Raw genomic sequence first — 17,134 nt, forward strand, 5'->3', positions numbered from 1 at the left:
AGCGTCGCCGCCTCTGCTCCCGGTTCCTGCTTCCTCCTTCCTGCTTCGAGGGGCGGTGCATGTCAATGTGAAGAAACAGCCTGTTTCCTCACAATGACTTGGATAGCCGCCATTACTCATTACATCGCATGCATTGTAAAAGCGCATGCGATGTAATGGTATGCGTGGTTTTTACCACGCGATGTAACATTGCATGCGTTGTAACGCAATCGATGTAATGGCTACGTGTGGTAAAAACCGCATTGTAATGGCTGTTCCCCTTGTTAACTCAATGTTGGCATTTACTGGCAACACAACATGAGCAGATAACCTACTTTCCATAGAGAGTTTAGGTCTAGTGGACTCAGGAGCAAGCGGATTTAATGGAGCTTGTATTTCCTTTACAGATAAGAGGAAAAATTGGAAATCCATGTGCATCCTGATTAATTGACTTTTACCTTTATTCCTGAAATAGATTGGTCACCTATCTGTGAGAACTTTATTCTTCAAGACCCTATTTTAGTGGTTCTGTGGTTTGCCTTTTTCTTTTTCCTCACGGTGCTCTTTTCCTTTACCTTAATGAAATGAAATAAAAATGAAATGAAAAACATTTATATAGCACATGGCTACCCAAAGGAATCCTAGCACTAGAAACAGCTAACAAAAGAGAAAACAGCCAGACTAAGGAAATAGCCAAGTCTTTAAAAGTTTATGGAAAGCAAAATGATTGGGTTCCTTCCGAAGATACAATGGAAGGGTATTACAAAGCCTGGCGGCATTAAGTGCAAAACCGCCGGCCACCAATATGGGCTTTCCTGATCTTGGGTACAATGTCAAGATTCATATCATCTGAATGGAGGCATCTTTTAGCCCGATAGGGCTGGATGATGGAATAATTGATGGTGGGGCCCTTTCCTGCTAAAGACTTGTGGACAATACACATCGCTTTGAATTTGACTCTCTCCCTGATTGGAAGCCAGTGCAGAGAGTTCAATGTGAATTTTGCTGACTGGAATTTAGGGATACCCAAAAGCATTTTGGCTGCCCAATTTTGGATGGTCTGGAGTTTGGATAAGGTCGAGGTGGGAGCACCCAAGTAAAGGGCATTCCCATAGTCCAGACAAGACAAAAGCAACGCCTGAACCATGTATTTTTTGCTTGAAAAGGAAGGAAAGGAAGTATCTTTCCCAACAATTTCAGGATACCATAGCACGCAGTGGCTAAGTTACGTGCCTGTGTCCTGAAAGTAAAGTCTTGGTCCAGCCAAACACCCAGGCTTTTTAACTGAGTCTTGGGGGTGGGAACAGGGCCCAAGGAGGTTGGCCATATTAGGTTAAGATCAAGAGGAGATCGATTACCTAATATAATCAACTCACTTTGATCCCCATTCAATTTCAGAAAGGAGTCGTTCATCCATTTGGCTGTTTCCTCCAGACAGCAATGAAGGCTGGATGGGGAGTTGTCGGCTTCATTGAGCCCCATCACAAGTTGTTTGTCATCAGCATAGGTCACTATGTGTACGCCAAAGGGTGGCACTGACTCTGCTAACGAACACATGTAAACATCAAACAAGGTGGGGCTCAAGGATGATCCTTGAGGGACTCCACAACATAGGTGCAACTGTTTAGAGATCCCCTCATTGTCAAAAACCTGGAAGGATCTATTACTCAGGAAGGATTGTAACCAGTCAAGAGCGATTCCAGTTATTCCCAGTTTCCTGAGTCTGTGTACCAAGGTAAGGTGGTTGACTGTGTCGGAGGCAGCGCTGAGGTCCAATAGAATGACCACAGCGGTGCCTCCGGAGTCCACAATCCTTTTAGACTCTTCCACAACAGGGCTATTTCTATTCCCTGACAAGGTTGGAAACCTGTCTGAGATGTATGGAGAAGGTTGTGGGTCTCCAAGAATGTTGACAGCACTGAGTTAGTGTGTTTTTCTGCGGTTTTGCTAATACCGGGAAGAAGTGATATAGGACAATAGTTCCCCAGGGCAATTTGATCAAGGCTAGGTGTTTCCTTCCATAAAGGAGGAACCACTCCAGAGGAGAAAGAGGTGGTAATCAGGTCTAAGATAACGGGGGCGACGACTCCTACTGCCTGTTTCAGTATCTTTATGGGGACAGGGTCTTTTGGTGAGCCACATTTTACCTGAGCCAGGATGCGCTCTAGAGCAGAGTGATCCATCAGAGGGATGGTGTCCAGGAACGGTTGAATTCTATGGGTATTTGAAATCAATGTACAGCCCTTGGTTGGGGAAAAGGAGGTAAAGATAGATTTAACTTTGTCTAGAAAGAACTCCGCTAGATCATCACAGCGTGAGCCTAAGGTGTTGGGGGTTACTGAGAAGGGAGGGACCATGCCTGTCTGTAGCTTCCTGTTTTGTTTGGATCAGCCAATCTAGGGAATCTCGAATCCACTTATTGAAGTTATCATTAGCGGTAACAACATCAGAGGTCAGGGCTGGCTCAGTTTTTTCTAGCTCAACAATCCATTGTTTCAAGGACAATTTGGACCAAGGACGAGAGCTTGTACAAATTATCTTCGTATATGAACCTATCACCGGAGGAGACCGAAGGAGAGGGATAAGAAAGTGATCCGACCATGGCACAGGGATAGGTTTCCCTCCTGTTAGATCCTCAAGGTTGTAAAAGATGTGTTGTAAAAGATGGGGTCCAAACAAGTCCAATAAGAGCCCTTTTGCATGGGTGGGTTCAATGATTTTTTGTTGGAGCTGATAGGCTGCAAGATCCTTCGTAATCTCTGATGCCTCCAACTGTGAAGGATCATCAAAATGGAGAGTATAATCTCCCAATAAAGTGAAATTGGCCAAAGAGCTAGCCATATCAGCGGCCAGATCAGGTAATGAGTTGCAAAATTGTGCTGGGGAACCGGGGCCAGTATATCAAAATACCTGAGAGGGTAAGCAAAGGGAAAAATCCTATAGAAAAGAAGGCGTTCTCGCAGTCTGGGATTGAACTTCCAGACATTCGGTAAGGTTTTTTTTATAGATGATAGCAATCCTGCCCCCTCTCCCTGTTGGCCGGTCAAGCCTCTGGATTAGGTAATACTGACAGCCATTCTTGATGAAACTTCATTTGTAGTGTTGTTGTAGTGGCTGGAGATAAAATGGGGGAATTTCCTTTGTCATTAGAGCTTTAGTAAATGTTAAAAATTGGATAGCAGGGATGGAAGCTGAGTCAAAATGCAGCTCTTGATTTGGAGATGGTTCAGAGAATAACTTATGAAGTGAGCAAACTGCTCCTTTCTCATTCTCCTTCCCTTCTTTTAATTTGTCTTGCCTGTTTGAGTTGCACTTCACTTTTTTAAAGAGTTTCAATCTGATGAAAGTTATGTGCCAATGGGCTCCATACTTATTTGGTATCTAGCTTCCTTATTTAATTTTGCAGTTGATAGAGAAACATTTGGATTAGTTAAAGATTTCAATATTGCAGTTTGAATTTCTAGTGAGTGATCAGAATTGGAAGCTGCCTTTTCCATTAGTGTTAACATGGATTAAAGTATCCTCTGTAATACCAGCAAGGACTCAGAAATGTGAACGTAATCATTTGTAAAATGGAATTATGATGAAAGGGGAACGTCTGGCGAGCGGGATAAATCTACCTCAATCTCAGAGGCGTTACTCTGTGAACTATTGAAAAGTTCTATAGTCTCTTTCAATGGTTTATAACCATAATAGGTGAATGGAGTACACCAACTTCAGGGGCTATCTGCTGTATGACTTTTTCAGTACTGTTTGCAGTGTTCTTTTTATCATCATAGTAAAAAGAAGGCCTTTTCTCCCCAGATGACAATGATCCGTGCCTCCACCCACAGACAATGCATGCTCAAAACATTTGAAGTACACAGTCTTTCAGAAGCCTTGCGGCTAAAGCTACCTTTTCCTGTGGAATCAGTCAACTGGGCAAAAAATGGATAGGAGTTATGACTAGAGTGTAATACGAGAATCACCCAGAGCCAACAGGTGAAAGACGGTCACCCACGCCCTGGTCACCAGCCGTCTGGATTACGGAAACACCCTTTACGCCGGAACCACAGCCAAACTACAGAAAAAACTCCAACGCATCCAAAACGCCTCAGCCAGACTCATACTGGACATCCCTCGCCAAGCTCACATTTCCGGTCACCTGAAAGACCTCCACTGGCTCCCCGTCAACAAGAGAATAACGTTTCGTCTCCGCACCCACGCACACAAAGCCCTCTACGACCTCGGACCCGAATGCCTCAACACACGACTGACCTTCTACACCCCCACCCGCCAACTACGATCATCCAATCAAGCCCTCGCCGCAATCCCACGCATCCATAGAACCACCATGGGGGGCAGATCCTTCTCCTACCTAGCGGCCAAGTCCTGGAATTCCCTCCCCACCCACCTCCGCCTTACTCAGAACCACCTCTCCTTCAGAAAACAACTAAAAACTTGGATATTCGATAAGTAAATGCACCCCCCCCCCCCCCCCCCAAGCGCCTTGAGACCCTCTGGGTGAGTAGTGCGCTATACAAATTTCCGAACTTGAACTTGAACAGTAACCACAAAGTGCAATGCGACACACCTAGCTTCTCAGGTGTTGGGTAAAACTAGTCATAGTAACATCCGGCCCTCACCTTACTACGGCAATCAGCACAGCAGAGCCTCCACAATGTCCATAAGAGCAGCTTGAGTCCGCGGATGGATGGAACTATCTTCTCCACTGTGGGAGCTATGATGCCCCTAAAGAATGCTCTCCTTCACCCACCCTAGAATCGCAGGTGGGTGAATAGATACAGCACATTGCTTGGTTCTCCTTCCCTGCACACTTCATCCTCTGCCATCATCGTTGTGGCATTTACCTAACATGTGGCATCTCTAAGCATGCTCCCAGTCTTATAGCGCAGAACAATCTTTTTTCCGCGGGGCTCATATAGAGACCGAAATAGAATTATCTACTTTTAATGGTGTCGAGGGTGATGGAGCTGGGTTTTCACGAAATAAAACCTGTCGGAATTGAACCCTCAGTAACAAATATTAACAGTTTGCAGTGAAAAACGAATGTGGAAAAGTGCTTAACATGAGGGAACACGCTACTGCACAAGCGCGTACTAAAGCACTGGACTAGGTCACAAATGCTTTTGGACAAAACAAAAATAAAAAGGCCAATGCTGCTTTTGTGCACTCGATTAACGTTTGCTGGGAAAATAATATTAACTTGGGATGCGCATATATAAATGCAGCATTGGGAGGGTGCGTAATGGAAAACATTATAAGTGATTAATAATGTCTGTGTTTGTTTTCCGTAGAAGCATGGTTTTCTGCTCAGCAGAGAACATGTGGGGATAATGAAATTGAGAAATAAATCCAAAGAAAAAGAAATTAAATGAATTGTGAAAGTAGAAGACTAGTGTCCTTCATGGGTCCTGTGTGCCTGCCAGGAGTCAACAGCAAGAAACTGTTTCTTCATCGAGTAAAAGAACATTTCCTTAGAATGCCGCACGGAAGGACAAATGTTATACAAAGTTTGCTACAAAACTGGCATGAAGGAAGTGAACATTTTTGATAGTGGCTCGGATATGTATTTCCTAGGGTGGAAGCTGACGTGATGAATAAATAAACGATAGAACATTGAATAAGATGGTCATAATGAATGTGGTGTGACAATACACCCCTTTCCTTAACCAATCAAATGTAGAAAAACCTTTTGTTCTGACACAGGTGTGGGATGGACATCTGGGTTTAGGGTATAATTGAGGTTCCTGGTGGGAGGGGTTTGGGTTAGTCTGTCCGAGTTAGATGGGGACTTGCTTTCCTACCTGTGTGAGGAGAGGCCTTGTTTGCGGTCTCCTATTCTTGAGCTAGCTGTTTCCTGTCTGCCGATTCCTGACATAGGGGCCCATTAGGATGGCGGGCGGACTTCCGTCCGCCCGCCACCCTAGCGGTGCTGGGACCGGCCACCTGTGGTGCGGCGGTCCCGCTCCGGTGATTAGGATGCCACCGCCACTATGGTGGTGGCCTCCTCCATTCCCAGCATTGTGGCCACAATGCTGGAAATGCACTGCGTGCATTGTCATGCAGAAGGTACCTGCCACCATGTCCATGACAATGCAGGGATAAGTAACCCCCATTTTCACCCCCCCATACCCTGGGGGCCCGCAACGGGTCCCCAAAAGCAGAATCAGCATGCCTTTCAGTGGCAGCAACGGTGCCATGGATAGGCATGTGTCCGCCCCCATACTAATATGGATGGCGGTCTCTAGCAGACACCACCACCATATTAAACCTTTTTCCGCCCGGTCGACTGGTCGACCGGGCGGAAAGCGGCAGACGGTCTTCCCGTCGCAGCGGTACCCCCGTCATACTAAAATGGCGGGGGATAAATGAGTGGCGGGTGTGAAAGGATGTAGGGCGGATCACCACTGCCATGCGGGCGGTGGCGATCCGCCCTCCATCCTAATGACCCCCTTAGGCTTTGCCTCTTCAACTCTTCTTGAGGGGCCTTACTGCTCTCATGGCCAGGGAGTAGATTTCCTATTTCAACTGGGTTAGTATAGACAGAAAGCTGAATTTGCATAATCATTTGCAAATGTATTTATCTCTGAACCTTTTGTCTCTTCGTCTTTCCATTCCTTTATACTCCATCTGATGAGATATGTTTTTGTCATTCTCTCTTTGATATTGTTACTGTGTGATGATCTATGATTTGTACTGTATGTTGCTATTGATGAGCATTTATTCACGTTATTTTAGATAACATTTATAAATATATAACTGAGTCTGTCTTTATTGGTGGTGTTTATTTAGGTTTATGAGTATTCTTAGAACCAAGTATTAGTTTGCCAAACCCTGTCAACTATATAAAGATCGCATCACCATAATTGGTATATTAGAAATGAAGATACAAATTGTAGTTTGGTAAGTTGGGTATCTAGCTTGGTAATTCACTAACCCAGCATGAAGGGACTTGTTGGGTAACGAAATTGGGCCTTGTCTGTGGAAATTTTTTTGTCCCTGATCGCTGGATCAGTTTTGGTGCAGACTGATAGTTTATATTGATTATTTTGGCAAATTCATGGTTGAAATATTGATTTTGGTTACTAATATGAAAAGTTTGCGTCTTTGTTTTATGTAGTTTTACAGTACGAGTACGGAGTTGCCTAAGATCCCGGGATGTTGATTTAGCCTCAGGGGCAGAGGAAGGGTGTGGAAAAGTATCGCCCTGAAAAGTACTTTGTCTGTTGTTGTAATATCAAACAGTGAAAGGCTGTTGATAATATTCTAAGGAACCTATTACAAAGTGAGTAAGTGAGCTGGATGTAATAGTGAAGTCCTCTTCTGAAACTTTAGAAAGTACACCTTAAGGGGTACCAAGACCTCTTTTCACTTGACTGAAATCGTGAGAGTCCTCTTCCGAAACTTTGGGAAACACGCCCAGAGGTGTACCAAGACCCTCTTTCATGTGCTTGAGAAGTAGCGTGACACTGGTCGTTGTTTTACTGGATACGAAAGGATCTCTGGAAAGATCGACTCTCTTTTTATTTAGTGGAGCAGACAAAGTAGCAGCGTTTTGTTTAATTTCTAATAAGAATTTAATTAGAAAGACTTTGTAGTACATTGCCATATTATTTTGTAAAGGGGGGTCAGTCGGAGGAGTTATAATGACATCACAAAAGCCGTTCTGGCATTGGTCATAAGAGCGGGTGTGTATTGTGCTGTGATTGGTTGGTTAGTGTGAGTCGTACTGGTATTGGATGAGTGTGAACAAATAGAGTTAGGGGAATTACAGAAGAATTTTCCTTCATTTCTGATTTTTTTTTTTTAAATCTTTTTATTAGAATAACCAGCTCCATAACATTGCACATCAGTTAGCAACGGAAGTTCATTGACAGTTACAAATAGAATCAGTCATAAAATCGCTGGAAATGATTAGACCTACATACAAAGACAAAGACCCTCAACAGACATTGACGTAACCCCCAGGGTCCCCCAATTGTCATCACATCAAGTCAGACAAACTGTAATCATCGTCCACAATTCGCTCCATTTCTGAAATATTTAGCGAAAAGAGAGAGTTGAAAATTAAGCTAGTAAAAATGATACAAGATTTATTTAAAAAGGATAAACCTATAGTTACTAGAGAGGGAACTCCTGTACCTCCTGCAAGATTGCCTGCTTCTTTTATGATGGTAGCGTGTGGATATCATATGTGTACATGGTTAGAGAATTGGGTGAGATATACAGAGGACAATGGAGTTTTAGCTTTCCCAGAGCATGGTACCTTTAATGTAAAAACTTTGGAAAATTTGAGGAGGCGAATGAATTTGTTAAAACCAAATCCTAGACGCATGCAGTATGAGGTGCTTGAGGAATGGGAACATGAGGCGTACAGAAGGGAGAGAGATAGGAATGGGATGAAATATAGAAACACAATGAGATGGTATTCAGAAGCTAATTGAGATGCTCAGAGGAAAAGGTGGAGAAGAGATGTAATAATAGATGGATTATATCCAGTAATGGTTGCTGAGGATCAAGATAGTGGAAAGTGCAAGAAGAAAAATAATAATGTAGGGACTTCAGAACTAGATATGGATCCAAATGAAATTTATAATGAGTTACTAGATTAGATGTTATTGAAAAGACCTCCACCATATCAGGAGAGTCCGGATGGGATTGCTCCAAGTGCACCATTAATTGAAATAGAAGTTCCACAGGTTCCATAGGTTCCACAGGCATCACAAGCTTCACAAGTTCTGTTGGCCTTACTGTCAGAAAAATACGAGAGTTTCACAGGAAAGGGAGATTGAGATACTAAATAGAACAAAAGAAGAATTGACTCAGAGAATTAATCAGATGAGATTAAATGCAGAAGCGTGGTGATTTCCAGTGACAATTGGTCCTATAGTCCCGTTTATAGTGAGGGTCAAAATATTTCAAAAGTGCATGCATTGACAGTTCCAGTGAATGGTGTTAGAAATATTAGTGGATCAGAATCGAATGAAATCAAATGAAATCACTGATTGACATCCCAGTAAATGGAAATGTGATTGAAACACCAAAAAGGAGTTTACAGATCGATCCTAGAAAATAAATGCCAAATGTGAGAGAAACAACTTCAGTATCAGGGGGTGAGGTGGAACCTTCGCCAGAAGAGTTGGATGATTGGATTAGAGGAATGGCACTTAGTAAATCTAAACTGAGTTTAGATATAAAAAGAGAGTAGACTTGTAAGAAATGATTATTGGTGCAATAAGTCCAGAGATATTGAGTAAATGCCAGGATGATGAGTTATTATTCTTGTGTAAGAATATTACATTTAAAGTGAAAAATTTGCATGAGAGGTTGGCATAAGCAGCACAGGAATATGGAGTGGATATTGAAAAATCAAAACCTTCACAGAAGACATATAGGTTGTTTTTTTATTTATAAGGACTTAGAAAGTTTGATTGCATGTGGTAAACAGTTACAAATAAAAGAGTTGATTAATACTCTGATAATATGGATTGAATTGGAACGATGGAAAGGTGGATGGGCGAAAAAGAAAGAAGAAATGCTTGCATGTAGGGGCGTGACTGAATCTCTTTTGCTTCCGTTAAGAGAAACGGAACCTGCTGGAATGATATATCCAGTAAGAGAAGTTACGGGTGGTGGATATGTTCACATTCATTGGTCAAGACAAGAAATATTGTCTTTTACGAATGAATTTCCCAGATTGAGAGAAAAGCCTGTTGAGTGGTACAAACAGGTAGAGAGGTCAAAAGAAACAGTATATGCTTATTACGAAAGGCTTTTACAGGTTTTCAAACAGTATAGTGGTGTTGAAAGTATAACTCACAATGATTTGGGAAACTTTGTGTATAAGTTTGTGTTTGGGTTGAAACCTGAGATGAGATTAGTAATATGATTTAGCAGCATTTGATGTGTTGGCAAAATAAAACAGTGGATGAAATACTGAGATATGCAAAGTACTGCAGGTATGATATTCAGTCAAGACATAAAAAATTGAAAGAAAACAATACGTGGGCACAAGTGAAAGCGGAAAAGCAGAAAAATTTGAATTTTGTGGATTATTCTCAAACAGGTTTTCAGATGAAGGAAAAAATCCGAATTTTCAAAATGGTCAGGTACCTAGTATGAATGTCGCACCAAATGATGGTATTCAAGTGCAATTACCTGAAAAAGGTAGAGGTAAAGGTAATAAAGAGGAGATGAAAAAGAAATATCCTTGTCATGCGTGCAGAATGTTAGGGCATTGGAACAACAAGTGTAAATTTTTGTTTGGAAATAATGGAATGGTACAAGATGTTAATCCACAGATGCAGAACGAGGTGGTTGTGAATCAACAACAGATGAAACAGCAACAGGTAGTTACACCACAGGTACAGCAGGTACAAGTACCCCAAGCTCCTATGCCAAATAATGTGAATGAAGCAAACACAAAGAGATGATGGACGAAGCGCTGAAACTTTTCAGACACTCACCCCCAGTCACAGATCTGGGTTGAATCCATCATCGTTCTTTAGCTCACTTTGCCACCCCAGTTCAGACACAGCTTTATGCAAGTCAGTCAGCACCCTGTACCTCATGGGAACAGTCCAGCCCAACTGCAAAACAATATCTTCCGTGGACCGGAAACAAGCACCCTAGGACCGGTTTCAGGCTGACAGCACTCATCAGCAAGGCTAGCTTGAATCCAGTGGCAAAGTGAATAAGGGACCCACGTCTGGGCACACCCTGCCAACTTAGGGCGAACAAAGCAAACACAAGGAGATGATGGACGGAGCACTGAAACTTTTCAGGCACTCACTCCCAGTCACAGATCTGGGTTGAATCCATCATCGTTCTTTAGCCCAGATCTCTGTACTGGGGTGAATGTATGACGTTGTTCTAAATTCTGTTCATCAATTGTTCTTTTTACATTTGTCACCCTGAGTGGGGTGGGTATGCCCAGATGCGGGTCCCATGCTCTCCATGCCCATGGAGTCATACTATCCTGGCTGATGATAGCTGGTCCTAGGATGCTTGTTCCAGCCCAGGGAGAACCAGGACTGTTCCCATTGGGCGCAGGGTCAAGGCTGATTTGCATATGGCTGGGCTCAAACTGTAATAGCCTGGGGAGCAAAAAACAATGGATTTAGGCGTAGATCTCTGTACTGGGGTGAATGTATGACATTGTTCTATATTCTGTCCAACAAATATTCTTTTTCCATTTGTCACCTCGAGTGGGACGGTTATGACCGGACGTGGGTCCCCTGCTCTCCATTCCCCAGGAGTCATGCTACCCTGGCTGATGAGAGGTGAAACCCCAAAACCGGCCCTAGAATGCTTGTTTCCAGTCCAGGGAGCACCTTGTCTGGCAGTTAGGGCTGGACTGTTCCCATTGGGCGCATGGTCAAGACTGATTTGCATAAGGCTAGGCTTAAACTGGAGTGGCTTGGGTAGCAAAGAAAGATGGATTAAGGCCCAGATCTCTGTACTGGGGTGAATGTATGACATTGTTCTACATTCTGTCCATCAATTGTTCTTTTTGGAAATAATGTAAGTGCTCAGGTACAAAATACAGTGCGAATGCTAGATTTCACAAGGGTGAACAAGTTGGTAAGAATCAAAATGTACAAATGGTTTCGCAATATTGGTTGCAGTGTCAGACTCATCTCAATGACGGTGCCTGAGGGTGGAGGAAGAGTGCGTGCTTGGCGCATCTCTAGAGGTAGATCAATCAGGTCCTTCCGTGGATGGGAAAGTGGAAGGTGATGATATTACATTCCTTGTGGACACTGGTGCTACCCATTCTACTGTGAGAGCAGCAGAAATTCTAAACCTACCCCTCTCGGGAGAAATTATCCAAGTTGTAGGAGTTTCAAACAAGTATATTAAAACTCCAGTGACTAAACCAATGGAGGTCCATATATATATCTTTTTTTGTCCTCATTTTCCACCATGGTTTCCAGTGTACGGGTCAAAGGAAAACGACATACTGTCACAGTTAAAACTGGCAGGGGTATGTATGACGGTACAACGCGTACCTTTACGATGCAGGTTTAACAACGCAAGTCGTTACAACGACTTGCGTTGTGGGGTGCTGGATAGTGAATAGTTTAATTTACTATTCCAACTCCAGTGCCCGTGGATAGTAGGGAAGGTGTTGGATAGTAAATTAAACTATTACCTATCCTAGAGCGCCCTCCAGTGAAAGTCGTTGTAATGACTTTCGTTGTTAAACCTGCGTCGTAACGGTACTTCGTTGTAAAACTTCTGTTGTAAAGGACGTTCCCCCTGGCAGGGATTAGTTGCATATACGGATACCAACACCCATCAGCAATGTAATTTCCTCAATAGACCAACACTAAAAAAAAAACAAATAGGGTCAACGTTGCTACCACTGCACTGGAGGTCCCAACTGGAATACAGGCAGAGCAAAGGATTAAAAGCCACAGTAGCATAATCATTGGACCAAGGGGAAAAAAAAAAACCCCGGTCAAATCATTGGTCCCATTTCAACAGGTACCAAAAGGCTATTTTATCTCGATTCCCAGCCCTAACCAGATCCAGCTTTGAAACTTGTAAAACAGAAGCACGCCAGTCCATAAGGGAAGGTGGTATAGAATCTTTCCATTTTTTGCAGATTTCTCTTCTGGCCAGTAAGATCGAATAAAAAAGAAGGTTTTTGGCCGGGGACCGGGCTTCATCTATAACTCCAAAGATTGCAAGAGGGAGATTGATCAAAATTTGGAAGCCCAATGAGGACGTCAGTTGATTACTAATCGCAGCCCAAAACAAGGTCAAAAAGGGACACTCAAAGAACAAATGGGCGTCTGAGGCAGCTACTAGGCCACATCTGCCGCATACCACTGGGGAGTCTTGAGAGAATTTTGACAACCTCTGTGGAGAATAGTAGGCTCTATGTAGGGTAAAAATATGGTTCCTCCAAAGCCAGGCGGGCTTAACGATGTCCCACAGTACCTTAAATGATGTAAGCCTCAGAACTTGCACATTATGGGTGACAAGGGAGGGGCCCCACAGCCCATCTGGGAGCTGAAATTCACCGTCCACTTCTTCTTGGATCAGATTGTACCATAAGGTGATCTCCTTTTTGGACGGAGGTTTGTCAAGCAAAAGGGACACCAGGTGACTGCCCCCACCTACCGGATATCTACTCCCCAAAGAAGATTGTGAGGTGTAGGAATGGGCCCAACTAACAATCTGAATGTATTTAAATCTAGAGAAGTTTGGCTTTATCTTTAAGGAGTTCCCATGGTAGCAGGCACCCATCTACAAACAAGTCTCCCCAGACCTCCAACCCTGCCTCCTTCAAAGGTGATGCTAAGCTTTCTCCCAGCCACCCAGGACTCCCAGGTGCTCCCCACAAAGGTGACCTACTCGAAAAGTATCCTAACTTTATTGAGTTCCTCATTTTAGCCCACGTTTTTGCCATACCCTGCAAAACCTTCAGTTTAACCTTTTTAAAGAATTTGGGATCTCCAAATTTAAACAGGAAACCAGATTGGGCTACTCCTTCCCCTTTGAGCAGGGCTGAAAACATGCTTCCAATACCAAAATCTGTGGCTATCTTCAGTAACATGCTGGCGTGGGAAAGTTGAAATGCCCATGCATAGAATTGCAGATCTGGGGCTGCTAAACCTCCTTTCTCCCTGCGTCGCCTGAGTTTTTTCCATACGATCCTTGGGATGTGTTTATCCCAGATAAAAGAGGTGATCTCTCCCTATAATTTTGATAAAGATGATGGGTCGAAAAAAAGAGGAATGGTGTTAAATAAAAAAGAAATTTTGGGTAAGATAGTCATCTTCATCAGATTGATTCTTCCCAGCAAAGATAACGGAAGTTGCGACCACGATCGCATGAGTTTACGGCAATCCTTAGCAATAGCAGCAAAGTTAATTATAGCGATGTTATTGATATCTTTGACTATATTAAGACCTAAGTAGTGCAAACATGGGCTAGGCTGGATATCTGTACCACACCCCTCGTCATTCCAAACCATCATTTCAGTTTTGGAGGCGTTAACCTCATATCCGGAGATTTCCCCGAATTCCGACGCCAACTTGAAAACTGCTGGAAGGGCTGTGCGTATGTCAGAAGAGAAGATCAGAATATCATCCGCATACATCTACTCACTCATCCATCCAGCAATTTAACCTTTCCTCCATCCAGCCATCCTTTCACCTACTCATCCATCCACCCAGTCACTTATCCTTCCACCCTTTCAGTCATTCATCCTCCCTTTCTCTCTCCATCCCCCTTTCACTTATTCATCCATCCTTCCACCCATCTACCCATCCATTCATGAATCCATCCATTGACCCTATTACTCATCCATCCTTTCACTCATCCATCCATCCATTTTCTCATCCATCCACCCGTTCACTTCTTCACTCATCTATCCATCCTTTTGTCCATCTACCTCCCTTTCACTCACTCATCAATCCCTACATCCACCCTTTCACTCATCCATCCATACATTCACCCTTTCACTTGCAATTCATCAATGCATCTATCCTTTCTCTCATCCATCCACCCATTCACTCGCCCATCATCTACACTTTTACTCATCCATCCATCCTTTCACTCACCCATCCACCCTTTTACCCATCCTTCTACCCTTCCACCCATACATCCATCTATTTACCTTTTCTCTCATCCATCTTTCCACTCACTCACCCATCCCTTCTTTCATTATCTATCTATTCACCCTTTCATTCATCCATTCATCATTTCACTAATCCATCCAGCCATTCACACATCCCTTCACTTATTTACTCACCCACCTTTTCACATTATGAACTGAGCCTTTATCTGTAGATTGGCAGACATAAGAGGCCCATCAAGAACTTCACCTTACTCTAGTTCCTGAAGCAAGGGGTGGGGTAGGGGAGGGTTCACTATGCTCCTGCACATCGGTACTCTGAAAACTTAGAAGTCAAAAGTCATGCATGATGTACAGTGCCAGGATGTGAGGTGACTGTGACATGGTGTTCTTTCCAGGTGCTTTAAGTGCGGTAAAAAAAAACTCGGGGATCTCTTTAAAGGGGGTGTTCGATGTAATTAAGGGCGTGGCTTAACACACCTAGGCTAAAAATCAGTGCTTCGGTTAGTGTCCTGCCTGACTGATATTATTTTGTTTCTGTCATTGCATACAGATATATAATACAGCAAGTATCATTACACCAACAACAAGCCAGGACTATCAGCTTTGTCAATGGTACGGTTGTTAGTTGCTAAAAGTAAAAAAAACAGCAACCATAGCTTTGTTTAATATAATATTGAAGATGTGTCAGTTCTAAAATGATGAGACAGTGAATGAACTATAACCCGTTTTTTTAACTTGTTTCACAGGCTTTTTATATAAACTTTATATAAACTTTATTCTCACCTTGCAGCATGGGCGTTAAACCTTTTATCCATCAAAGAGAACGCCCTGCTGTACACTGAGGCAGGAGGAGGCCGCCCCATGCTTTACCAGCCTAGACTGCCCCATTGTCATTCTGTATGTGGCGATTAGCCCCATACACAGTGGTTCCCAAACTTTTTTGACCCGTGGCTCCCTTGACCTAATAGGCAGTTGGCCGTGGCTCCCCACCATTTTTTTACCGGCGCACCGGGGTGCCGCGGCGCACACTTTGGGAACCACCGTAGTAGACCTTTGTACTCTCTACCATTCCTATGTGACTCTTAGAATTGATCCATTTGTATCTCTTCCTTGAGTGACTTTACAACCTGTACATTTGCAATGTTTTCTATTTGTCTCTTCCCTGTGTGACTTTACTACTTGTACATTTGCAATTTATTTCTGTTTATATCTCTTCCCTGTGTGACTTTATAACTTGTACATTTGCAATTTTTTTCTGCTTGTATCTTTTATGTAACGCATGTAATCCTAAGTCCTTATGTATCGCAACTGGCTCTTATGTAAAGCGCTCTGACACCTTCGGGTAATGTTCGCGCTATATAAAAAGAAAAGGTGATGTCAGAAGTCATTAATAGGCAAAAAGCTTTTCATCCATTAAATTTATGACTACAAATAGAGGACATGATGACCTAAAAAGAATTTCTGATCCATCTTCATGCATGAATACTAAAGGTTATTCTTAAAATATGACACTCCTTGACTGGATTAGGCATTCACTATAACAAATAGGTGCTCATATGTATGTTACTCTAGTAACACTTGTAGTTATTTGCTTGCTGTGTTTATGTCCTGCCTGACACACAGCGCCATCTAGCGCTAGTCCATCTGTAAACCATGTCTGGGGTCGGCTCACTGCTGCTGAGGAGGGGAGCCTGCAGAATCTGCGCCGATAATGGCCTAGTGACAGATTCTGCAGGCTGTGTGAGTAAGGGCTTTCATGTTCCCAGCGGCTCTGATCACTTATACTATTAAGTGTTTGTTTGTTTTAATCGCGCATAATTATCTGGTGATCTGGCACTCTGGACTTCTGCCATCGCTGCACAGGGGGGCCTAACGAGGCCACATACTATCTTTCCCAAATAGTGCGGCGGCGCCCCTGGCTACTGATAACGGCGCACCAGGGCGCCGCGGCGCCCAGTTTGGGAACCACAGCCCATACAGAATGACAAAGGGCAGGGTGGGCTGCTCTTTTGCTCTGTGGAGGAGTGTGAGGCGGCTCCATCAGCGGGCTGAGGCTTCTCGCAGGTAGCAGTGCTGCTCCCTGCAAAGGCCATAATTACAGACAAAAGGCGTCCGTAAAAGGGATCCTCACGGACAACGGACATGAGGTCCAAATTACGGACGGTCCATGAAACTTACGGACGGTTGGTCACCCTAACTCTCTTCCCCTATCATTACCTCCTTGCCTCTCTCCTGCTTCACATTATGTTGGTTTGACCCGTTCCCTTTCACTCTCTGGCCTCTTAGACTAACTCTGACTCTGTGTATCACCCAGTAGAGGAACCCCTAATGGTGCCCCCGCAGAATGTGATGAGGGCCCCCACGTCTCCCATATCCTGTAGCTATCCATTGGCCTGGGGCTGATTGGGGGCCCCTTGAAGGCTCGGGCCCCTAAAGTTTTGGGAGCCCCTGGCTCCGCAGGGGCTGCATGGGCCTGAGTTACTGCCCTGTTCTCAGTAGATTCACCTCTTCTACTTTCCTGATATGATCAATTTCCAATTATTTGTCAGTGTAAAAATC

Source organism: Lissotriton helveticus, chromosome 3_1 (assembly GCF_964261635.1).
Source record: "Lissotriton helveticus chromosome 3_1, aLisHel1.1, whole genome shotgun sequence".
NCBI lineage: Eukaryota > Metazoa > Chordata > Amphibia > Caudata > Salamandridae > Lissotriton > Lissotriton helveticus.